The 26,716-nt window shown below is 38.8% G+C and overlaps 1 protein-coding gene and 1 long non-coding RNA gene across 4 annotated transcripts in view; one reads left to right on the top strand and one right to left on the bottom strand.

The window, feature by feature from the left end:
- The window catches only part of EYA1 (EYA transcriptional coactivator and phosphatase 1), a 627,341-nt gene that overhangs the window by 544,725 nt on the left and 55,900 nt on the right, over positions 1-26,716 (bottom strand). The window lies entirely within an intron of this gene.
- LOC147359369 (uncharacterized) lies at positions 561-17,880 on the top strand. 2 transcript variants are annotated; one of them, XR_015140750.1, is made up of 3 exons: positions 561-4,316; positions 15,928-16,056; positions 16,741-17,880. It is a non-coding gene; the product is annotated as an uncharacterized LOC147359369 (long non-coding RNA). The 2 variants fall into 2 exon arrangements; XR_015140751.1 differs by having other exon boundaries at positions 3,938-4,289.

Here is a 26,716-nt window from a genome sequence, read left to right as displayed (position 1 = left end):
CCATACAGTTGGTGATGCTATCTAACCTTCTCATCCTCTGTCCTCCCCTTCTCCTCCTGCCTTCAATCTTTCCCAGCATCAGGGTCTTTTCCAATGAGTTAGCACTTTGCATAAGGTGGCCAAAGTATTGGAGCTTCAGCTTCAGAACCGGTCCTTCCAATGAATATTCGGGACTGATTTCCTTTAGGATGGACTGGGTGGATCTCCTTGCAGTCCAAGGGACTCTTGAGTCTTCTCCAACACCACAGTTCAAAAGGATCAATTCTTAAGTGCTCAGCTTTCTTTATAGTCCAAATCTCACATCCACATATGACTATTGGGAAAACCATATCCTTGACTAGACAGACCTTTGTCGGCAAAGTAATGTCTCTGCTTTTTAATAGACTGTCTAGGTTGGTCATATCTTTTCTTCCAAGGAGCAAGTCACTCTTAATTTCATGGTTGCAGTCACCATCTGCAGTGATTTTAGAGCTAAAAAAAATAGTTTGTCACTGTTTCCATTGTTTCCCCATCTATTTGCCAGGAAGTGATGGGACCAGATGCTATGATCTTAGTTTTCTGAATGTTGAGTTTTAAACCAACTTTTTCACTCTCCTCTTTCACTTTCATCAAGAGGCTCTTTAGTTCTTCTTCACTTTCTGTCATTAGTGTGATGTCATCTGCATATCTGAGGTTATTGATATTTCTCCCAGCAATCCTGATACCAGCTTGTGCTTCATCCAGCCTGCATTTCACATGATGTTGAAGTGACTTAGCAGCAGCAGCAGCAACTCTGCATATAAGTTAAATAAGCAGGGTGACAATATACAGCCTTGACATGCTCCTTTCCCGATTTGGAACCAGTCTGTTGTTCCATGTCTAGTTCTAACTGTTGCTTCCTGATCTGCATACAGATTTCTCAGGAGGCAGGTCAGGTGGTCTGGTATTTCCAACTCTTGAAGAATTTTTCACAATTTGTTGTGATCCACACAGTCAAAGGATTTGGCATAGTCAATAAAGTAGAAGTTTTCTAGTATTCTCTTGCTTTTTTGATGATCCAGTGGATGTTGGCAATTTGATCTCTGGTTCCTCTGCCTTTTCTAAAACCAGCTTGAACATCTGGAAATTCACGGTTCACATACTGTTGAAGCCTGGCTTGAAGAATTTTGAGCATTACTTTGCTAGTGTGTGAGAGGAGTGCAATTGTGCGGTAGTTTGAGCATTCTTTGGCATTGCCTTTCTTTGGGATTGGAATGAAAACTGACCTTTTCCAGTCCTGTGGCCACTGCAGCATTTTCCAAATTTGCTGGCATATTGAGTGCAGTACTTTTACAGCATCATCTTGTAAGATTTGAAATAGCTTAACTGGAATTCCGTCACCTCCACTAGCTTTGTTCATAGTGATACTTCCTAAGGCCCACTTGACTTCGCATTCCAGGATGTCTGGCTCTAGGTGAGTGTCACACCATCGTGGTTATCTGGGTCATGAAGATCTTTTTTGTATAGTTCAGTTCAGTTCAGTTCAGTCGCTCAGTCGTGTCTCTTTGCGACCCCATGAACCGCAGCACGCCAGGCCTCCCTATCCATCACCAACTCCCAGAGTCTACCCAAATCCATGTCCATGAGTTGGTGATGCCATCCAACCATCTCATCCTCTGTTGTCCCCTTCTCCTCCTGCCCTCAATCTTTCCCAGCATCAGGGTCTTTTCAAATGAGTCAGCTCTTCACATCAGGTGGCCAAAGTATTGGAGTTTCAGCTTCAACATCAGTCCTTCCAATGAACACCCAGGACTGATCTCCTTTAGGATGGACTGGTTGGATCTCCTTGCAGTCCAAAGGACTCTCAAGAGTCTTCTCCAGCACCACAGTTCAAAAGCATCAATTCTTTGGCAGTCAGCTTTCTTTATAGTCCAACTCTCACATCTATACATGACCACTGGAAAAACCATAGTTCTTTTGTGTATTCTTGCCACCTCTTCTTAATATTGTCTGCTTCTGTTAGGTGTATAGAATTTCCGTCCTTTATTGTACCTATCTTTGCATGAAATGTTCTTTTGGTATCTCTAATTTTCTTGAAATTTCTAGTCTTTCCAATTCTATTGTTTTCCTCAATTTCTTTGTACTGATCACCTCTTTATCCTTTATTCTTTGGAACTCTGCATTCAAATGGGTATATCTTTCCTTTTCTCCTTTGTCTTTAGTGTCTTTATTTTTCAGCTATTTGTAAGGCCTCCTCAGACAACCATTTGCCTTTTTTCATTTCTTTTTCTTGGGGATGGTTTTGATTACTGCTTCCTGTACAATGTCACGAACCTCCATCTATAGTTCTTCAGGCACTCTGTCTATCAGATCTAATCCCTTGAGTCTTGATATATAGTTAGACTACATTTAAATACGCTTTTTTAATTTTAGCATCTTTTCTTGACCAAAATTTATGTTGTAAATGTTTAGCAAAAAGTAGCAATAAAATTTCAAAATAGTTCTGAAAAAGAATAAGAATGCCCAGTTTGTAGTCTCTAGATACATCTTCCATAAAAAGGTATCTAGCTCGGAGAAATGTACAGAAAAAATATCTGGAATAGGAGATGTGTAATATCAGCCTGAAAGGTCTTTTTGTATGAGAAAGAAAGGAAGTAACAGTGATTATTGGGGTGGTACTCAAAGGATTCAGAAGCAATTCTCATTGATTGAAGAGATAAGAGATAATTTGACCATTAGTGATAACAACTTCAGTGGATTGAAAGATATGGACTATGTTTAAATCCATGACTTCACAATGATATGTGGGATGGTGGCGAGAAGAATGTCATTGGTTATCTTTAGAAGATGCCAGGGAATGAACTCATTCTTCTATTAATTGATAAAGAGGGAAAACGAGCATTTAATTTACCTTTTCTGTTTAAATTGTACCTTGGGGTAACCAAAGGGTATATGAGGAGGAATTTGCATTTTTATAGTAATTTTTCCACCACATAAATGAAGATGGAATGATAGAGCATCATCACTTTTCAAAATGATAGTTAATGGACCTTAATAATCACCAAAGGCTGCAACATAATAAAACAGGAAGCAAGTTTTATGGGCAAGAAAAGAATGCCCATATTGATAGAAGTACATAGAATTATGTGTAATTATTCTTGCCTCCCAAATCAAATCTGATTAACCCCTATATCTAATTTCCTTTTGATTTCACTGGCCCAAGAACACTGGCAGGAAAGGCAGATAATATTGTTTGTGGGCAGACATTGCTAAACTGGAGAGTTGTTGCTGATTCAGATTTTTATGTAGGATGACCTGGTGTGTGTGTGAATGCACACATGTACATATGCTCACACATTTGAGGGCAAGGAGGGTAGAGTGTCACTTTGTTGAAAGGAAAGTGAAAGTCTCTCAGTCGTGTCCTACTCTTTGCGACCCCATGGACTGTATCCATGAAATTCTCCAGGCCAGAATACTGGTGTGGGTAGCTTTTCCCTTCTCCAGGGGATCTTCCCAACCCAGGGATCAAACCCAGGGATCAAACCCAGGTCTCCCGCCTTGCAGGTGGATTCTTTACCAGCTGAGCCACAAGGGAAGCCCCAAGACTACTGGAGTGGGTAGCCTATCCCTTCTCCAGTAGATCTTCCTGACCCAGGAATCGAACTGGGGTCTCCTGCATTGCAGGTGGATTCTTTACCAACTGGGCTATGAGGGAAGCCCTTGTGGAAAGGAAGAGGATACTGAACTTTCACTTGTAGAATTCTTCATTCTTAGCTGAGATTACGTCAATTGTCAATATCATAGAGGGGGAACATCTTAGGGAAATTCAGGAGGGAAGCCTGGAAGCTCTCTAAAAGCCCAATAGCTACTATAATGCTACTATAGCCCTAGACAATAGAGCAAAGTATCTTTGGGCTCCTATATTAGTCTCAGAAGAGGAGGGAAAAGATGTTACATTCCAACAAAGAGGGTTTAATAAAGGGAATATTTACAAAATGTGGGAGGCTAACAGGCACTGCAAGCACCTGGTAGTTAGCAATAGCAGGAAGCCCTTACTACCTCTAGGCTGAAGGCAGCAGAGTGGGCAAAGTTTACTGGAATCCAGAGAGAACTGCAGCTAAAGCCGTAGATGAAAATGCTCAGACAGGAGATGCGGACTGTAGTACAGAAATTCAGTCCCTGACAACCTGTGGCCTAACAGAGAGGGAACTGCCATCTGTCTCCTTCTCTGCTTTGACCTCGTAGCCTCCTCTCATCACCTCCCGCTGGATGCACTGGACTTGAAGCCAAGTGGAAGCCACAGGCAGAGAACCCACTGAGGAAGTACAAAGGTCAGGCTCCCAAGGTGATGTCAGCAGGTCAGCAGACTGGGGAAGGGTGGAACGGCACACTTACAGTGGCAGATGGAGCCTACCCACCACAGACCCCCTCCCTGTCAGGGAAAACTCTCTATTAATGGGTGATCCTCTCACCACGTTTGATAGTATTAATATATTGAATCTCTGACCCTGACACCATCAGCAATCAGGTCAACTTTTTTATGATTTTATGATTCTAGCTAGAAATTCAGGTTCTTTACCATCCTGCACAGCTCCAGTGATTCTTCACATTTCCCTCCTATATTCTGGAAAATAAAACAGCAAACAGGCCACTCACCATTTGGTGGAGTCCAACCCTACTCTCAGTTTACCCTTACTCCATTCCTCTTTTTCAAGTCTGAACTCCCATGCCACTTCCTCTTTCTTTGCCCAAAGCAGGTATCATCAATTGATCTTGGCTCTTTCTCCTGATGAGCTAAGATGCATCCTCAGAATCTTTCTTAACCTAATGCTTTGAGGAATCAAATCAATCAGTTAGAGTTGGGGCACAAGATGAAAGTCATTTCTTTCTTATTCCTGGCCTGGTGGGTAGCCCTGAGTCAGAGTTTTCCATGTTTTGTTAAACAGATCATTTCCCACGAAGCCTGGAAAACTTACGCTAAGTGCACTGTTTGTCTTTACCAACTGGAATAACATCACCATTATTAGCAGTAGTTGTAGCAGTATCATTAATTGGAAACCTTTCTTGAGCTTTCTAAGTATCAAGGCTTCACAGCTTCCCTTTTACTGTCAGTTTCTTTTCCTCTGTTGAGCTTATGTGCTAACTTGCTTCATTCATGTCTGATTCTTTGCAGCCCCAGGGGCTGCAGCCCACCAGGTTCCTCTGTCCCTGGGAATTCTCCAGGCAAGAATACTGGAGTGGGTTGCCATGCCCTCCTCCAGAGGATCTTCCCAACCCAGGGATCAAACTCACGTCTTTTATGTCTCCTGCATTGGCAGGCGGCTTCTTTACCACTAGCATCACCTGTCTATCTTAGTTCCAGCATTTCATCCTTTTCTTCATTCACCACTTTCCACTCTCTAACTAGGCTTTCATGGGTAGATTGTGATTGGAGTTTCAATTCTCTTACTTAGGTGATGCTGTTCCTTCAACAGGATCCATAATAACAGCAATACCTCATATTTATAGAGTGCTTTACGATGCACCAAATACTCACACATATATTTATAAAAGTCTTTCTGATCAAAGGCAAACTTTGGGGGTGTAATTAAAGGATTTTATATTTTTGGTTTATGGGACTAAATTACTCTTCAGATGCTTATTATCTTCCTATGGCTTTTAGTCACCTTCTTTAAAATAATATCTTTCTTCCCACAAATTTCAGAGCTTCTTTTTCCTCACATATTTTCCTTCAATTACATAGGTAATTTTGGCTTTATAGAGTTGGTTAAGGGAAATAAGCCTTTAGAAAAATAAATGTATGAAAAAACCTCTGACTTAGGAACTGAACTACAAATACTTTCTTCCTCCAAGATGATATTCAACAATTGGTCTTAATGTAAACCCAAGTTCATATCTGTACTTCTTAACAATTTACTTATGATTTCAGAAACCTATAGACAATTCATTTTAGATGCTTTTTCTTAAGAAGTTATCTTTTTGAAGCTATTCATGATCTAACCTTTTCCTTAAAAAAAAAAAAAAAAGGGAGAGGGAATAGTTTGATATATTTTAGCTGGTCCTTAGAGAAAGTTACAGATGAAATTTACTACATTTCCTGTGGTCTTTTTTATAGGGGCTTAAAAATTTTTTTTTCTTTTTTACCTTTTTAAAGCCTGCTCAACCAATGCCTTTTCTCTTAGACACAATTTGTCCAGGTGCTCCTGCTGATGTTGTAAAGCTTTCTACTACAATGAGTCTTTAAGTGGGAAGCCTTCCTAAACTTTTAAAATAATGAGACCTCACCAGGCAAATTTATGATAAGGTTTCTTTTCTTCCCAGCCTATCCCATTGAATCTCACTCGATTCATATCTCGCCATTGGTATTTAAGACAATAGCAATAAACAATGAAAAGGGTTTCCAAAGTGTCCCAATCTTTTTATGAGAAAGAGGAAATGACTAAGTGATTTCATATTGGCCAATAGTCACTAGATATAATGTGATGTCACTATTAATCTTAAGTCCTGATTCTGACTCCTATTTTTTTTTTTCCTCCAGACTGTTTGCTTCCCTTTTACAATAAAGCCAATGCCTGTGATACATTGGAAAATAGAAAAAGAAAAATGAGTTAAAATTACCATGTCTTTTATCCTCTTTTAGTGTTCCTTCTGTTTCCCATGGAGCTTCCAGGTCATGATTAATCTGGAGTCTGCAGTTTTAACATTCGTATGGTATTCTGTCTTTTCTATAATTCAGGGCCACTAACACCCCAGGGAGTGTGTTTAAAACAGGAAGTTGCACAAGCAAATTATTATCTTTAGGAGGACAGATCTATGGCCAAAACATTGCAAAGGCCAACTGCGTTTTCTTCAGGGGCTAGCAGATGGAGGAATACTTTGAGAGCAGAACTAAACACACAAGGCCGCTGCTTTCTGTCATAGCTCTGTTACTACTCAGAGCAGCCATTGCTGAACTGAAAATAGGAGGCACTTAAAGAAGGGCTTGTCATCTTCAACTGAATTAGCTCATATTTTTCTGTAAAGCAGTAAGTGGTTTTAAACACACAGTTCATTTTCCCTCAATGTCTCCACCTTGCCCATGGTTCAGTGGTGACTTTCATGAAGGTTTTTCATTCGAGTTTTACTTCTTTTTCCACTTCATTTGTTGCCAGTAGCTCCAACCTGTGTATACCTGTGCAGTTGGTTCCCAATTTTGGGGGTATGGGTGGCAGCAGAGAACCCAGGTGAGGAGTTAGAAAGTTGTGATGAAATCCAGCCTGCCCTTCTTATATCACTCTGATTTCAGGACTTGAAGATCCCTGAATCTTACTTCCTATAGCCCACGACAGGAATGGGAGGTTAGGGGCATCTGTTGAAAGACACATGAAAAGGCTCTGGGGAGGATGTGAATAGCTTTCAAATTCAGTGTCAAAATCTCTTCCAGAGTACAACTGAAAATTATCATTGCACAGAACTTTGGAAAAGTGAATGAACAGTAAAATTATTTTGTGATAAATGTGGTCATTGGCCATTTAATATAGGAAGAATGCAGTTTCGATGGTTTGCTTAGAGCGTAAGAGATCTGTGCACTGAAGCCCTGTGGGGTATGACTCCTGTCTTAAGATGTCTTTTGGCTTTTGGAGGCCACCATTGGAGAAGGAAATGGCAACCCACTCTGGTGTTCTTGCCTGGAGAGTCCCAGGGACGGGGGAGCATGGTGGGCTGCCGTCTATGGGGTCACACAGAGTCGGACACGACTGAAGTGACTTAGCATAGCATAGCATAGGTGTGGAACTCAGTTGGCATTCAAGAACCATTCATTAAATAAATAGGTGTCTAGCACCCTGAGTTCATATCGAACCCCAAATACATTTAGGTAAATTATTATAGAAAAGAAAAATAGAAGGTGAAAAAGGAAAAAAAGCCCTTCACTCAATTGAGTTTCTCCAAGATTGAGTGGATATGTGAGGCCCAGTAAAAGATGAACCTGAGGTTCAGAGATGCTTCCAAGTTTCTTCCACTTGCAATTTTTAAGGTAAAAAAGCTTCTTTTAAAAGCAAATTATAACACTACGAAAACAGTGAATGTTTGATGTGGAAGTCTTTTAAACATCAGTAAAAGGAAAAAAAGAGAGAGTGAAAAAACTTCTTTTATTATTTCAAAAACAGGGAAATGGTTTTGGATTTCTTTGACTATTTTAGAATTTAAAAGAATTTCCCAGGCATGAATAAAATCAGATTTTCATCAAAAGGCTTTTAAACAAAACTCCACACTTTTCTCCATAAAACCAAACAAATATTTTTCAGAGCAATATTCTCTTACACAAAAGATTTTTACAAATCATTAGAGTGTTCTGTGTGAGGAAAATAAAATTCAAAATTATTCCTTAAAATATTAGTCTTTCATTTTTTTATTGCTACTAGGAATAAGAAAGCATTAAAGAGGATGTATGACTGTAGATGAAAGTTACCCTGCCAAATATATATATATATAAAAATTCTTTTAATGTTTTGGTCACGAACTCTGACAATGATAAATCACTTTTCAACAGCTGCAGACAGCTGTTAAAGTCTAGAGCCTAAAATGCTTAATTGGGGAAGTGTGTTAAAAGTTAAAGGGCCAGTGTCTTTTTAGGGTACATGAAGACTTTCTTCGGCACACTCAAAACAGTGCATTCCAAGGTTTGGGAAAGAACACATTAGTCTCTAGATTCATTAAATGTGAAACATTAGATGGACAAATGATAAAGTGCTCTTATTTATCTATATGAGCAAGAAACAAGAGTTATTAAACATAACAGTGTTTAATAAAAGAAGACACTCAAGCTCCTTGATAAACAGTTTTCATATATTATTTGGTGATGTGACTGAGATTAGTGGTACTCTTGTATTTCAGGTGTTTGAACTGGACACTCCTAATCTCTTCAATGTGGGTTTTACTACAATAAATACATTTGCTGCTGCCTAATCTCTTCAATGTGGGTCTTACTACAATAAATACATTTACCCAGGATTAATTTATTGATCGATGATTTCCAACCCTAGTCAAATCAGGAGAACTAGAAAAATTCTTTTTTAAATTTTTATAAATTTTTTAAAGTTTATTTTGTGATGCTTGTATTCTGACAGTGTTTGAGCAGTTATTTCAGGTAATTTAGGGACTTCACTTCAAATTTTTTCTTCATTAGAGTATTTCAAACTGATTTGCAGTGATAATATTCATTCAAGACATGCTTGCTGAGAGAGTGCCCTTCTGAAACAAGACTTTTGTTGCTTGCATGTGCGACTTTTTCCAAAGTGTGTGTGTGTTTGTGTGTATATGTGCATGTATTCACTGCATATACTATATATATAATATATTCATTACATATATAATATATATTCACTGTACAGTATATAATCACTTCATATATGATGTATAATATATAGCATACATTCACTGCATATATATTTTCACTGCAGTCATGTATATTTCTACATGTGTATATATATATGTGTGTGTGTGTGTTTATACTACTAAGCTCTGAAAGAACTGACCTGATGGTTTCCTTTTACTTTTTTCATGGGTACCAAGTGTGTAAAGGTAAACATCATATATCTGCTTGAAGAGGGTCAGTCCCCGTTGAGTAACTGTCGGTAGGTCATTTCTCCTCTGTACAACCCCTGACATTCAGGAAAGGGAGTACTTCTGTTTCACACTCCGTAGCAAAGGTGATCTCTGGGAACTGTTTGCTGAGTAATTCACTGTTATACAATACATCATTTTTATTGGTAATAAGGCAGATGTCACCAACAGCGGAGTTTGTCCAAGGCTGGCTCTGAAATTTCCTTTAAGGCATTATGCTCCCAATCAGGCAGAAAATTGTCGTCAGTGATTGCAGATTGAAAGATCACACTGCGGCATCCAAGGACTGTTTATGACTTTTCCAGCTATACACAAAGTGGGCGGTGAAGAGTGGTCTTGTGTAAGTGTATTTGGTCCAGTTATGATGTATCCATTCTACTAACTTTGGGAAGAAATATACCCTAAAAATATGTTGTGTGCAGTTTGTATTGTGTGAAGCAGATGAATTTATATAGAGGATGAGGGGGGAAAGCAATTCACAAAGTTTGTCTCATAAAAGTGTCTGTTTGAAGCAATTTTACTTATTGCTTTGAAAAACCAAGATAAATGGCTTTAAATGAAAGCTTTTTATTGCTAATATTAATTAGAGAGACAGGTTTACACCTTTCATGCATAAGAATTTTGTGAGCCATTCTTAACACAGTAGATAATGAACCGTCATCTCAGGATCTATACTTGTTTACAAGTTCTGTGTTGGTTCCAATTCAATGAATTATTTCAAATTAGAGAAAATATACTAAGTGTAGAGTTGTACTATCACTCTACACTAAACTTGTAACTTCTATCTCTTATAAATGTGAGATACTGTTGAGATAGTGCCTTCTGAAACAAGACTTTTGTTGCTTGCATGTGACTTTTTCCAAAGTGTGTGTGTTTTTGTGTGTATGTGCATATATTCGCTATATATGTTATATATATTCACTGCATATACTATATATATAACATATTCATTACATATATAATATATATTCACTGTATAATATATAGTCACTTATCCCACTAAGCAAAAAGTTAAGAGCAACACAACTGGAAAATAAATTTCATATATGCAGCACATGAGTGGCTTATCCCAAGCCATACATTCTCTTTTTGCTTTGTTGTTTATAGTATATATAAACAATATATATTTTTGTTGTTTGTGTAATGAAAATCCCTCCGTCCACGGGATTTTCCAGGCAAGAGTACTGGAGTGGGGTGCCATTGCCTTCTCCGGATTAGCAGCTACTTTCTATAATAGCAACTCCATCTATGAAGGCAAGCAGGAATTTAGTGGACAGCTAGGGCTTCCCAGATGGTAAAGAATCAGCCTGCTAATGCAGAGGATGTAGGTTTAATCCCTGGGTCGGGAAGATCCCCTGGAGTAGGAAATCACAACCCACTTCAGTATTCTTGCCTGGAAAATTCCATGGACAGAGGGGCCTGGTGGGCTACAGTCCACGGGGTCTCAGAGTTGCGCACAACTGAGCACACATATGCAAATTTAAAAACTAACCTTAAAAAGAGACAAATGCTCAAACTGAAGCTTCCAAGAACAAGAAGAGAAAATTTCATGAAGTAAGGAAAATTTACTTTAATCATATGGATGACTTATGCTTATTAAGTTAAAAAAATAATGTGTGGCAAAACTACTACAAAAGTATTTTTAAGTGCTGAACATTAAAACAGCAATAACTAAAAGTCTAGATTCTAAATTAGATGAAGCCAAATCTACCTGTTCTGCCACTTTTTGTCAAATTTACAATTAGACTTACTTTTGGATATAAATGATTGTCTCTTCCCTCAGTAGTCTGAAAGCTTTATGACAGTAGATCATTTAATTCCTAGTACCTAGTGTAGTGATCAGCATGTAATTGGCTATGCTATGCTAAGTTGCTTCAGTCGTATCCAACTCTTTGCGACCCCATGGACTGTAGCCCACCAGGCTCCTCTGTCTATGGGATTCTCCAGGCAAGAATACTGGAGTGGGTTGCCATGCCCTTCTCCAATATAACTGGCTGCTCTTAATTTAATTAGTCTGCTCTTAATTTAATTAACCAGTTTATAATTGGCTCAGAGTTTAATGAAGGAAAAAGTAAATGAATATGTGAATGAATGAAGACAAAGATATTTATAAAGTTTCCTACTAAACATATCCTGAATCTGAAGATACCCTATGTTTATTATTATTATTAAAGAGAATAAAAATGTAAAGTGACCTTCTGAATTGGCCTGGTAATGAAAAACAAAATGGGTAATGAAATGAAATGAATGAAAAACAAAATGTTATAACACATTAAAGCTAAAATTCAAAATACACAATGCAATGATGGGAATAATAAACATTAGACACTTTTTTGATAGATATGAGTCAAGTCAGAGCTCTGAGAAGATTCAAAACTGAGATTCCAAAATTATGTGGCAGGAATATACAAGGATAGTGTTAAATGCCCACCAGAGAGAAAGTAGTATGTTCGTATCTGGCTACACCACTGCACATAGTTATAGAAAACTTGAAGCAGATTCAGGGAAATGTCACTCTGCAAACTGAGTCAGGGAGTGCAAATGAATCCTTAAGAAAAATGTAAAAAGAACTAGTATAATTGAGCTTCAAGAAAAAGGAAAGAAGCAGCACCCTTCATGTAAAACGTTTCACACTAAGACTTTAGGGAACTATTTTCCAACTCTTCTGTTGCCAGAGCAATAAAAAATGAATAAAATGCAGCAAGCAGGATCTATTATAAGTTAGGATAATTGTTTGAAATTGAGATTTTCAAACCTTGTTACCAGCACTATGTTCCTCTCAAAAGCCTATAAGGACACAGATCTTCTCAGTGGGATGAAACGATTTCAGGGAACACCAGAGGAGGTCCAAGACGAAAGTCTCCATGACCTTCCCAGTGCCCTTAACCTTCATACTGAATAACAAGAGAGGGTTGGAGAATGAGAGTGTTCTTTCTTCTATGGAAATCTCTCATCTTCATTATAAATTTGCCCTGTGCTCAACCACAGAATCTGCTTACATAGTTAGTGAAACACCTTCAGAGGTTTATGATTAAAGGTGATGATCACAGCAGATTTATCTGGAATATGAGTGATAATGCAGACTCGTTTGTTCATATGAGCATTAAAAAAAAAAATTGGCCTCAGAGACAAGAAATTGAGACTGTGAGGGAAAATTCATGCTATGAAACCAGAAACAGACTGAAATTGGTGCTAAGTTTATGAAACAGGAAGTTTTCAAAAGTTAAGTGTATGTTGATTTAATATACTGAGCTTCAAGTATCTGAGTACTGAGGAAGCTACAAAAGCTTCAGTTTTTGTCCTGAAGTTTTCAGATATCATTGATCCATGATAGAATGTGGAACTGCCCTGTGACCAGCTCATTCACTTCATTCATTTAGTGTCAAGTAAGTAATAACCAAATAACAATCATTGCATGTGTAGAGTCAAATGTTAAGTTCTATCAACTCAAGAAATGTAAAATAGGAAACTCATCCATGCATAAGGTTTGCTAACCTTCTTTTTATGCAGTGTATTGAAAACTAGATTTAGCAAACTAGGAAGTACCTACATTTATCCTGTCCTAATGTAATTAAACTCATTTATTTATTCATTCAATCAATAAATATTTATTGCAAGAGAAGTGAAGTCATATTTTATCTCAAGGAGCTTTTGGTTTGGTAGGGAAGAATTCACACCAATGCCTAAAATATTAGGTAACCTACTTTCAGTGTCTGCTACTACAGGTTGACTCTCTCAACTTCACCGTTCCTAACCACTTCTCTTTGTTTTCCTCATTTATCATAAAAACTAGAAAGCCAAATGCTTGATTTTTCAGACTCTCTTAAAGCTAGGGGTGACCTATGACACAGTCTTCTCCAAAAGGATGCAGGGCAAAGTATGTTAAAGGAGAGTCCATAAAAACTTTTGCTTTTCAGATAAAAACAGACACAGTCTTTCATTGTCCTTCTGTCTCTTTCTATCTGGAATGAGAAAAGTAATAGATGGAGACGCAGCAGCCATCAAGTCAAGAGGCAACAAGAATGAAAATAACAGGGGTGTTGTAACCTCCTTGCCTAATGATACCAGTGATCAGCTGAATCAACACAAACAAGGACCTACATCCAGATTTACAAATAACAAAGTCCTATATGTAAGCTACTATTAGTTGAACATTGTAACATGCAGCCAGATGTATTCCTAACTGACCCAGTATTAAATCATGCCAAGAGATATCAAGCACTATTGTGGTCTAAGAAGAGAAAGAAGGAATCTGCAAATCTTTGCCAAGGTGAGGGAGGAATGACATTTATTTATATAACTTGAAGTCTCATCTCTTCTATTAGACCAAAAAAGCTCTTTGAGAAAATGTCTCATCTATCCTTGTATGCTTATGCCTAGTAATTAGAACAGTGTTCAGCATATAGGAGGTTCTCATAAATGTAAGTTAAATAAAGGTTTATATTCTTTCATTTATATTAAACATAATGAGAAATACCAGAAAATTGTGTCACCTAGTCCAGTTCTCTAAACCAGTGTGACCATACATTTTTGTTGACATAACTCCATTAGCATACCACAAATCTATGTAGGTAAATACTTAAATTATGCATATCACAAAATACATGAAATGAAGAGTTAAAAGAATGAGATAAAAGTAAACATAATAAACACCATGATCCCTCCCCTGACTTCAATAGATCAAGGTTAACATACCATCTGGGAACATGCTTTATACATAGCTCCCCTTGGGGAACACCATTCCAAATTAGAGTACCAGAGAACTATTATAAGTTCAAGGAGCAACTGATGAGTCACATAAATTATATCAATATCTCAAACTGCACTATCAATCATTATATATCATTTCCTTCTAAGTTTTTCAAGTTTTGTAACTATAAGAATTGGTGTACAATGGCTAAAAATAAGATATTTCTAGGAATCCAACCAACTGATTTCACCTGCATTTGCTCAGAAATGAAATAAAATGCACTTAGGAAACATTCATTGGGTCTCTACTGCGTTCTTGACACTATGTTGGGTGCTGGAAATGTAAACATTAATTGTCCCAGCTCTTCAGGAATTAATTGTTCATTGGCAAATAGGCAAATGAATGAATGAAGCACCACAGTTTCTATGACAGATGCTTGTCCCCATACAATAGAGCCACAAAGGGGCTATTCTAGCAGAAGTTGCATAAAAGTCAGTGACACAAGCTGTCAAGGTCATTAAAATGGGGTTTGCATTTCATTTGCTAATTTTTGCCAAGTAAAAATCCTTTATATTTTATTAACTTATAATAAATTTCTTCTCAAATTACCTCTTACGATGAATAACATTTTTTAATTAACTGGTCTAATAGAGTATTTCTGGTCTAGAAGTGCCATTAAAAATTGTCTGGGAGGCACACAGCCGATTTTTTGACATCATGCTTTGCATAGTACAGGTCAGTCTTGGAGTCAGTAGGAATTTGCTTTCAGAAGTAGAAAAATGGCCCATATTTTAAGGTGATTTTATAAAACGTCTCACCTTAGAGCCCACAGCATAGCTTCTAAAGATACTATGGAAATAAAATTTTGGCTAGTAATTTTTAAAAATATTATATTCAACTGATTTAGACATGAAAGTATATTTGCATTTTTGTACTAAAATAATACAATTTATATTTATTATAAGATTATTTTATACTCTACTAAAGAAAAGAGGCGATGAGAAAAATTTAGAAGAAAATTAATTCTTCCTTTGACTTTAGTCATGAGCTCCTTCCCCCTACCAGCACACCCCCAGTCATTCCTAAAATGGTTTCTATACAGGGTACTTCCCAGTTTTAGATCCTGGGAGGTATAAGTCTCTTTGCCATAAGTCCTTTGACTTCCATCCCCTCCCCCACCCCCCAGCCAACCCCCAGTGACTTTTCATTCAACACCTCCAAGAGCAAATGAGTTTCTTTTGTCTAAAATTGTCTAGACAGATACAAGGGGGCAGGGAGAGCACCAGACTGCTTTTTTTTTAACCTGGTAATTAAGGCTGTATTAATTTACTCCATACCCATTCACACTTAAAGAGTTTTAAAATGGCTAATATAAATCTACTTATTTAGATCAAGCTATAGTGTCGAGTGTCCATTATCTGGTGGTGCCTGAACATTATGAATATCGTGTTAGCAGGAATCCTCTCCTATTTGGCCCGTGATGAATATCTTGATGCTTAAATTTGTCCTTTTCAAAGCCCTCAAGGACAGGCACGTTTCTGCTCTTGGTGGCTTACTTGAAAGCAGAAAGCCCAATTATTACATTTTCGCATTTTAGGTGCAATGTAGGCTTTGATTTCACCTTCGTGGCAGTTTTTCAGCTTTGGCAAGATTTTCATAGTAATTTTTATTCACAGAAAGAGTGACAAGAATTCCTCTCAGCTCAGTTATCAGTGGACAAATAGATGATCTTGGAAACTGGCAATCTGCATCTCCTCCTGAAGATATCAGCTAGATAATGAAGAAATACATTCCAGGGTTCAGAGGTGACTATTTCTTACATGTATGCATGCATGCCTGTGGATGTATATGCATGTGCGAGATGCTATGGGTACTAGTGTGTTGCTGTGTTAGTGTTAGTATATTACTGCGTATTGGTGTTAGTACACAGGTCAGTGTGTATATTGGGAGTGTGTGTTGACGCATGCGTATTTGAATGTATGTGTCTTAGTGTGTGTCAGTGTCTGTTTTAGTGTGCATGTTAGTGTGTTGTATGTGTCTATTAGTATTTATATTGTGTGTGTATGTTAGAATACGTGTGCATATGTTGGGGTGTGTATGTATGCTGCAAAAACTGGGGCAAAGATTAACCCACAAGCAGGAACAGGAAACAAGCATATTAATCAAGGAAGGCTATGTTCTGTTTGTTTTCCATGAAAATGCTGGGCTGCAACTATTCAATTAAGTATTGGGGCAAAGAAAAAGTTGGGAATAGGAATAAATTGAGAGGGATGAAGTGAGGATAGAGAGTAAGATCTAGACAGGAAGGCAGAAAGAGAGAGAAAACAGAGGAGGTTGGAAAGGCAGCACCATGACCTGAGCCTATGTTGCCCTTGACTTCCCGGCTAAAATATCACCATGGAGTGCTCAAGAAAAATAAGGGAAGGTCAAGTTCAATCCCTTGGTCTGAAGTCCATCTTACCTCCATTCTGCTTTGCTCTCTTTTTGAGGAACATTAATGATTAGCCTGATGAAGGACAGTGTGAAGCCCAAGACATTTGAAAGCTTCTAAACTGGTGATGACTTCCTGGAACTGGACAACAACATTCTACTGTCAATGCAGTAGTGGCCCCAGAAAGAATGGGAGAACTTGCCCCCAAGATTAATGCTTTCTGTGGAGGGGAGTATGTGTGTGTGGGTGCCTGAGTGGGGGTGAGATGGATGGGAGAGAACAATAGAGGAAAAAAGAAGCATAGTTTCCACACAGAGTAGAGCCTTTGGAGCTGTTGAATAGTCCAATCCATTTTCATGTGGAGATTTTACTAAAGGCATTTTATTAAGATTACCAGTAAAGATTTAGTCATATTATTTATCTATACACACACAAACACAAAAACTATACGTAAGAGCTTTGCCTTGCCTTGCCAAACAAAAAATTTCATTGCATTTAAACATAAGGGAGGTTAAAAAAATAAATGAGGCACATGCTTGCAGAGATAAACGTTCATTGCAAACATGAAAATGTGGTTTGGGCTGATGTCACGAGTAACATAATTAACTACGATAACAACAAAACCACTAAAGGATTTGTGAAAACTAAAAGAAAACCCAAAAGCCATCCAAAAGGTGATGGGCTTTCCGATTCCGCCATTCCTCGTGCTCAGTCCCCACGTCAATCATTTCCCTCCCAGCGGTCACTAGCTTGGCTATTTGTCTGTTTCCACACTAATGCATCACGAAACATCATGCCCACTTGCCTGGAAAAGATACTATCTCACACATATGGGGCCTGCCTTTGATCTCTGTGGTCGAGCTAGAGGTCAGAGGCCTGCCTTCTCCAGGCCCTTACTTCAAATGATTCCTTTCATTTACTGAGAAACCAAACGTTAGCAGGGAGAAGGCAGGAAAAATAAAAGCCATGATTTAATAGCAATTTATGTGTTTGGCCTATTTCAGTTGGGTTTTATCCTCTTCGGCTCACATACAATTCGTCACTCGTCCCCGTTCCCCTGTCCTCCCTGCCCCACCATTTGTTTATTTTGGGCCCTCAGACAGATTGGCACTGGAAGGGATGCTCTTACATCCTCTTTGTCAGGTTGTGGGGTGCCATTTTGTTCTTCTAAAATGTCAGACTTAATTCACTGTCTCTTGTTGATAGGAAAAAATATTGTGAGTAAGTAATAAAGCACAATTACAGACTGGACTCTGGTAAATTTAATGTTTCAACTGGTGGGTATAAATGGCTTTTGAAACTCACATGATTCATCGAGGGAATGTTCTATTTGTACACAAATGGAGAAAGAAGGTAGGTGATGATAAAAGTTGGATCCCCAACTGGAGTGGAACTTAGACGTGGAAAATATTTTATAACATTTTCTCTTTCATGAATAAAATAAAAATGACCATATCAGAGTGGTGCACATTTTAAAAGTATGAATTTTCATGTGAGTTGTAACAGTTAATTTGTAAGCTTATGAATGATAATCACAATGCAGAACTTCACCTCATAATACCAGGGAAGGTTCGAATTTACTCAGTAGGGTGCTTAGTCGTCTTTTTTCCCATCATCTTCACAATAAGCCAATGAGGCAGATATTATTGTTCCCCTTTTAAAGGTGACAAGCAGTCAATCAGGAGTAGCAAGGAAAAGGAAAACTCCTTTGATTCCTCTGGAATTGTCAGTTTCCCTCAAGAGACTGACTGCAATGGATGTGTTTTTACATCCAGAGTAGAAAATACTCTACTGTGTTTTTATAAAGGAAGGAAGGACTGGAATGTTCAATTCACTATTGCCATGCTTATATTATCATGGCAGTTCACTGCTTTCCCTGCTGTGAATGCAAATGACCCCGCCAAGGGTCCTGGAGTCAGAGAAGAGGGAATCTCAAAGTCAGAGTTAGCTAGTAACCCCTAGGCCCCAGTTTCTCTGTAATGTGGGTATAAAGAGAGTACCTACTTCATAGGGCTGTCATGAAGATTAAATGAGATGACACATATGAAACCCTAGTTTACTGCTTTCTGTATTCCTATATACATGCGCCTCTGTGTGTCCCATATATATTCCAACATATATATATGTGTGTGTATACATGTATACATACACACACACATATACACATATATATATAGGGACGGGGAGGGAAACAGAGAGAAACTTGGAGACTGACTTATGACTGACCAAAGATGGCCTGTGGAGTGAAAGCAGAGACTCATGTAGACAGCCATATAGCAATCAAGATTTTTGCAGCTCAAAAATGTATCATGGGAACAAATTTCTCAAAAAATTAAAACTAAAACTACCATATGATCCAACAATTCCACTCCTGGGTATTTACTCAAAGAAACAAAAACACTAATTAGAAAAGATATATGCACCCTGTTATCCACTGCAGCATTATTTGCAATAGCCAAGACATGGAAGCAACCATGTCCATCACAGATGAATGGATAAAGAAGATGTGGTGTGTATATATATATATATATAATACATACAATGGGATATTATTTAGCCATAAAAAAGAATGAAATCTTGACATTTGTGATAACATGGATGGATCTAGAGGATATTAAGCTAAGTGAAATAAGTCAGACAGAGAAAGACAAATACTATAAGATCTCACTTATAAGCGGGATCTAAAAAACAAAACAAATGAGCAAACATAACAAAAGAGAAACAGAATTATAGATACAAAGAACAAACAGATGGTTACCAGAGAGGAGTGAGGTTGGGGAAAAAAGAAACAGGTGAGGGGAATTAAGAGGTACAAACTACCAGTTGCAAAATAAATATTGGAAATGTACAATGTAGGGAATACAGTCAATAACTAAGTAATATATTTGTGCTGACACTTCATAACTAGATTTATGTGGTAATCATTTTGCAATGTATTTAAAAAGTCATTATATTGTATAACAGGAACTAATATAATATTGCAGGTCAATCATACTTCCAAAGCAAACATACAAACTCAGGGAAAGAGGTCAGATTTGGGGGGGAGAGGGGGCAGGGAATTGGAAATAAAGATATGGGGGAAAATTTTAGAATGTTGAACATTATACAGTGACTGCAGCCATGAAAGTAAAAAACTCTTGCTCCTTGGAAGAAAAGCTATGACAAACCCAGACAGCATGTTAAAAAGCAGAGACATCACTTTGCTGACAAAGGTCCGTATAGTCAAAGCTATGGTTTTTCCAGCAGTCATGTATGGATGTGAGAGTTGGACCATAAAGAAGGCTGAGCACTGAAGAACTGATGCTTTTGAACTGTGGTGCTGGAAATGACTCTTGAGAGTCCACTGGACAGGAAGGAGATCAAACTAGTCAATCCTAAAGGAAATCAACCCTGAATAGTCATTGGAACAATTGATGCTGAAGCTGAAGCACCAATACTTCAGTCACCTGATGAGAAGAGCTGACTCACTGGAATAGACCCTGGTGCTGGGAAAGATTGAGGGCAGGAGGTAAAGGGGGCAACAGAGAATGAGATGGTTGGATGGCATCACCAACTCAATGGACATGAGTTTGAGCAGACTCTAGGAGATAGTGAAGGACAGGGAAGCTGGCCATGCTGACATTCATGGGGTTACCTTAAAGAGTTGGAACCACTTAGCAACTCAACAACAATACAGTGATTAGTTTATGGAGACTTTGGAAAAGAAGAACATAAGATTCTACACATACTATTTGCCTAACCATAAAAAGACAAACATGGAATTCAGTTAATCTGGTCTGAGCAGCTTTCTATAGGAATAGAAGGGCCATGTACTGTCCCAGGTATGCTGCCTGGGGCTTGGGAAGTCTGCAGAGGACAAAGTCAGGCTACTGTAGCACCTGCTCAATTTTCTGTCAATGAAAGGGCAGGTGGTGTGGCAGTTAAGAGCCTGGACTTTAGAGCCAGGCAGCCTTAGTTCAAATACCAGCTCTTCCTATTTGAACTGGGGGAACTTGAGTAAAGCCAACATCTCCACTTGCCCACTGGCACAGCAGACCGTGGTGTGAGGGTTACCAAGTTCATGTATATGAAGCACTCGGAGCACTGCTTGGCACAGTTTCAAGATTCAAAGGATGCTCTCTATATAGAGGCCAAGTATCAGGCTGGATGGATGCATCTCAGTGCCAGGGGCTGCCTAGTTTGTTTTTCAAAGCTTTCTGTCATGGCTCTCAGAATCTCTTGGAACTTTATTAACAAGAAAAGATGCAGAATTAAGAAGGGATGACATGAGTTTTCAAGAGGCTTCTGGTGTCTGATTCATTCATTGTTAGGTTCTGAGAGAGTACTCCATACCTTGTGCCAACCGGGGTACCATTTGCTTCCTCTGCTCCTAAGTAAAAACATTTATAATTCAGGAGAAAAGACTATAATGATCCCATCTGACTGAGAGAGCAGGAAGATTACAGGTTTTCAATAAACAGGAGTTGCTTGGGAGTCAATGTCCATTTTTACTAGACGGTTCTGTCAAAGTATGAAACTTAAAATGATCTGGAAGGATAGATGGGAACTTGAAGCTAATCTAAGAGAGAACCTTCCATCACAAGAAGACTATGAGCATGGGAAATGGAACACCATTTGTTGGCACTGTATCGCCTTAACATGTTCATTCAGCAGCATTCACACTCATTTGACAGGTTTGGGAAAGGAAAGCCTTCATGGTGATAGATTTTAAAGGGAGGTTCTCCCTTCACCCTGAAATGGGTGAATCCCCTATTTGGGAACGCTCATTGCAGACACCTTAGAGAAGGAGGGCAACTACACAGTTTCAGGTTCTCCTAGATTTAGAGGGAAAAAGAAACTGCAACAGAGATGTGCATACCAGGCAAAGAAGTTAGAATCCAAGAAGCAGAGTCTGGGGCTCTGGACACCAGAAAAGCTGGTCCCTCCCCAGCTCCCTGTTAGGGCAGCTGACCTCTGTTTCTCAGGTGTGCATTCCACTAATACTGCAAAAAGGGATTAGCCCCGAAGCACCTGTGATCGTCTAAGCTCGGGCTTAGACTTGGAACACAGCAAGATAAGCTTTTCCAGGAAGGAATTCTTGTTTAAACAGAACCCAGTGTTGCTTTCCCACGCTTTTCACTTACCACTGAGCCATCTTTTTCTTTTGTTTCTAAACAAACTTTCTGGGGGTCTCAAGCTGAAGCCCATCCTGATTCACTCACACTCACTAATCCCCTCACTTACAATAGTCTGAGTTCCTGAAAACCTGGATCTCTTACCCACCTGCTAGTCGTTAAAACAATTACATGGTTAGGAGCTCACAAACAAAGCAATTCATAATGGGCTCGGGTCCTGTTTCCCCTTGGTCCCCTGTGAGGGCGGATGAATTATGTCCTTGTCCCCTCCAGGACCGGTGTCTCTGGAACAATGACACACACATAAAAGCGCAGAAGCGGGGAGTCTTTTTTACTGCTCCTGTCTGTCTGTCTCCCCAAACCCTCACCTCACAGTAAGCTCTCGTTCCCATGTTGTCATTATCATTTCCCTAGAAAATCCAGTTATTTTCTGCTCCATTGCATATAAATAAATTTTAGTTCATTAGTTCAACATTTAGCACGTATTTGTTGCATGCTTACTGTCCTTGGTATCGGGGTGCAACTGTAAGTGGGCAAAGTCCTTGGCCTTCTGGAGTTGATGGTCTCAGGACTATGTGGTTTGGCGGCAGCAGTGCTTTGCAAGCTGGATGGAAAGTGTTCCGAGGGTAAACAGGATGCTTTCTAGTCTTGTTTTTAGTGAGAGCGTGAATTTCAATACCAACAATCCTTTGCATTCACTTCACAACTTGTAAAGAACTCTGGTCCTGGTGCTCGGTTTTGTTACTCCCAGTAGAAAGCATGATCTCCACTGGGGTTGGTCTTTTATGACAAGAGGCAGTTTACTTTCTATTTCTCAGAGATCTTCAGAATGTCCCGAGGTATGACAGATGGTGTGGCTCCTTTACATTCACTAAAAAAATTATTTCTTACAATAAAAGTCATATTGGAATAAAACATTAAAATGTACACAGAAGAACGTAAATATTAAAGTTAGAAAACAGGAAAAGGCAGCATTCTGGCTGACGTGGGAGTGGGTGTGTGGGTTAAGCCCCTTTACACAAAGAAACCTGGGAGCTGCCTTTTCATTGTGGCTTCAGCCAGGAAGTTGATCTTACTTCCCCTCCCCAAGCAAGGTCTCTGTGGCTCAAGAATAGAGGCTTCTGGAAGAAAACACTGTGGACTCAGGAAAAGAGTGAGAACACAGGGCATATTTTTGGAGCTTGGGGTATGGAAACCCTTTTTATATACAGCTGATAAATTCATTCAACAAACATGAGCCAAACGTCTCTGTGACAGGCTTTGTGCCAGGTTGCTGTGTGAGGGGTGGTCTAGGGAGTGAGGACTGTATGTAGGGAAATAGCCATTTTTCTTTTTTTGCTATGAATATTTTTTTAACTGATGGTCAACTTACAATACTATATTAGTTTTGGGTGTATAATACAGTGATTTTATATATTATATTCCATATTAAGTTGTTATAAAATATTGACTATATTCCCTGTGCTATACATCACATCCTTGTATCTTATTTATTTTATACCTAATGGTTTGTATTTCTTAATCCCCTCCCCCATCTTACCCCTCCCCCCACCTCTCTCCTCAGAGCTACTAGTTTGCTTCCTGTGAGTCTGTTTTGGTTTTATTTACCCTATTTTTTAGATCCTACATATAAGTGAAAACATACTGACTTTTAATTTCAGGTTTGAACTTGGTATGGCTGCAGATACAACACTGAGAATCATGCAATAGTTACAAGGGTCCTGATATATGGAAACGAGAGCCCCAGTGTGTCCCAGGGTGACCAAGAGCAATTAGTAGTACACGCCAGAGGAAAAAAAAAAGTGGAGACAGGGTGTTAAGAAAACTCTGATTTGACTAAAACAGAGACAGTTGCTGACAAAGAGATTTAAAAATTTTTCACTGAAGAGGAAATCAATATAACAGCACTATCACATATCAGTTGTTGTACATGATTATGTTTAAATTAATTGCATAGTAAGCCATGTTCATTCAGCAATAGATATGTATTGAACATTAATACAATTAGCTCCCACCCTGAAGAATCACTAGGAGAGATTTTTATACTCAGAGCCCCCACCCAGACCAAATAAATCAGAATTTTAGTGGTGGGGTACATATACCAGTATTGCTTTCAAAGCTCACCCAGTGACTTGAATGTACATTCAAAAGTTGAGAACTATTGGCCTTGTGTGGTGGTTCTTGAGTCTCACTGCATTTTAGAATCACCTGGAGAACTTCTAGAGCATACTGATTCTGGGTCCCAGTACTGACCAATTGAATCTGATTGTAGGAGGATGAGGCTTCCCAGGTGGCTAGTGGCAAAGAATCTGCCTGCCAATGCCAGAGATGCAGGTTTGATCTGTGGCTCATGAAGATCCTCTGGAGGAGGAAAGGGCAACCTACCCTAGTATTCTTACCTGGAAAATGTCATGGACAGAGGAGCCTGATGGGCTACAGTCCATGGGGTGCCAAAGAGTCGGACGTGACTGAGCAATTGAGCATGCATGCACACAGGAGGAAAGGACCTGGACATCAGTAATTAAAATCTCCCTGGGAGATTCTAATGTTCAGCCATGGTTGTGAATCAACCAATACCAGGCACTCCTGTTAGGTGCTTGTAAACAGAAAACAAAGCTAGTGAGCAAATATAACATCATTTGTGCCCTCATAGAACTTCAGACAATGCAAAAGAGAGGCAAAGAACATCTTAAAACAATACAATTTTGATACACTGAAATAAGTATGGTGATAAAACCAAAAGATGGCAAGAATTGGAAATTATGGTGGAGAGTGAGGGAATGACTGAAATTAGGCAGAATGGTCAGAGAGGTGACATTTAACCTGGAAATTAAAGGAAGACAGAGTTCTAGTATTTGGAATTTAAAGAGAGTGGTGGGGGAGGGGGAAGAAATAGGGAATAGATATTTCTGCGTAATCCAAACAACACATGCAAAGGCCCTGGGGTGAGACAAAACTAGACATGTCCAAGGAAGGCTTCTGCCTGTCAGGGAATAAAGACAGAAATAAGTTATACAAGATGACCTGGAGAAACTTCACAGGGGCCCGTCATGCCATGTTAAAGAACTTGTATCTCACTTTAAGCTTAATGAAAGTGAAAGTCACTCAGTTGTGTCCGACTCTTTGCCACCCCGTGGACTATAGACAGTCCATGAATTCTCCAGGCCAGAATACGGAAGTGGGTAGCCTTTCCCTTCTCAAGGGGATCTTCCCAGTCCATTGATCGAACCCAGGTCTCCTTCATTGCAGGCAGATTCTTTACCATCTGAGCCACCAAGGAAGCCCTTAAGCTTAATAGAATTTATCAAAGGCTTTTAAGCAGGCGTGTGAGATACTTCCATTAGTTTTTTCCAAAGGTCAAGCTAGAGATGGGAGAGGCTCGGATGATGGTGATGGAGTAGAGATGTAGAAAAATACCCCTACTGGCTGGTAACTACATGTGATTTTAAGTAACAGAGACCTGGAATAAAGGTTATTTAATACAGAGATTCAGTTTTCTCTTACATAACAAATATTCCAGGGCTGAAATGGCGGCTTCTTGAGTTTCTACCTCGACCTTCCCTAGAAAGTGCCTGTACCCTTAAAGTAATTTCATGATTGCAACATGGCTGATGCAGCCCTAGTCAGCATGCCCTAGCCAGGAGTAACAGGAGATGTGGGGGCACGACAACCCACTCCAGTATTCTTGCCTGGAAAATCCCCATGGACAAAGGAGCCTGGTGGGCTATAGTCCACCGGGTCGCAAAGAGTCAGACATGACTGAGCGACTAAACGAACACAAAGGAGACTAAGATGCCGTGCTAACTAAATGCGATGTGGGATTCCGGGGTGGATCCTGGAACAGAATTAAGGACATTATTAAAAATCTGGTGAAATCTGAATAAAGTCAGTAAGTTAACAGTATTGTACCAAAGTTACTTTTTTAAACTTTGGTAGCTCTACCATGGTTATGCAAGGTGTTAAAACTAGGGAAATATACAGAAAGCTGAACGAAGGGTATATGAAACTCTGGAATATTTTTGCAACTTTTCTCTAAGCCTAAAAATTATTTTGAAATAAAAAGTTTTTTAAAATCTATGCAATAAACATAACTCCATAAAGCAACAACCAATGCCACTTTGGTCTCCTAAATGCCATTTTGGACACCCAGGTAACAACTCATAATTATTTATTCTGAAGTTTACTAACGCAAGGGAGAAATGCAAACATTGAAACAGCAAAGTACATTACCATTAATGTATCAATCATTACCAATCATCATCAGATATTTCAAACTCTTCCTCTCTATTCAATTCCAGATCACAGTTACAATTTTAAAAAGTAATTCTGTACTACTGAGGCTATATCTAAAAATGGCTGGTGAAGAGTTGCTTTGTAATATTTTTGTCTGTTTAAGCTACAATGTGACAGTTTCAGCCTAATAGGAATTATTTTCTTCTTTTCTTCCAAACGCCTTAAAATAATGTGCACAAACCTCAGTGGGTTTTGTTGTTAGACTTAAATCTAGAGACACATATACTTAAGAAAATGATGTTTCTACATATAAGTTCACATGAAAAATTGACAAAACAATGAGAAACATCTAGATAACAGTTTATATGAAATACTCAAACTAACGATATAAAGTATTTTAATTCATTATGAGTTTGTTAATTTTCTATCACTTTTATTATTAAATGTGTGTATGTGCTCAGTCTTGTCTGACTCTTTGTGACCCCATGGTCAATAGCCCACCAGGCTCCTGTGTCCATGGGTTTCTCCAGGCAAGAATACTGGAGTAGGTTGCCATTTCCTCCTCCAGGGAATTTTCCTGACCCAGGAATTGAACCTGTGTCTCCTGAGTTTCCTGCATTGGTAGGCAGATTCTTTACCACTGAACCACCTGGGAAGTCATTATTAAATAAATGTATTAATTTTTTA

The sequence above is a fragment of the Bos grunniens genome, chromosome 14, assembly GCF_055505025.1.
Source record: "Bos grunniens cultivar Pamir isolate PY7600 chromosome 14, Bosgru_T2T1.0, whole genome shotgun sequence".
NCBI classification, from domain to species: domain Eukaryota; kingdom Metazoa; phylum Chordata; class Mammalia; order Artiodactyla; family Bovidae; genus Bos; species Bos grunniens.
The sequence above is the reverse complement of the archived record's forward strand: the minus strand, read 5'-3'. Positions and strand labels throughout refer to the sequence as shown.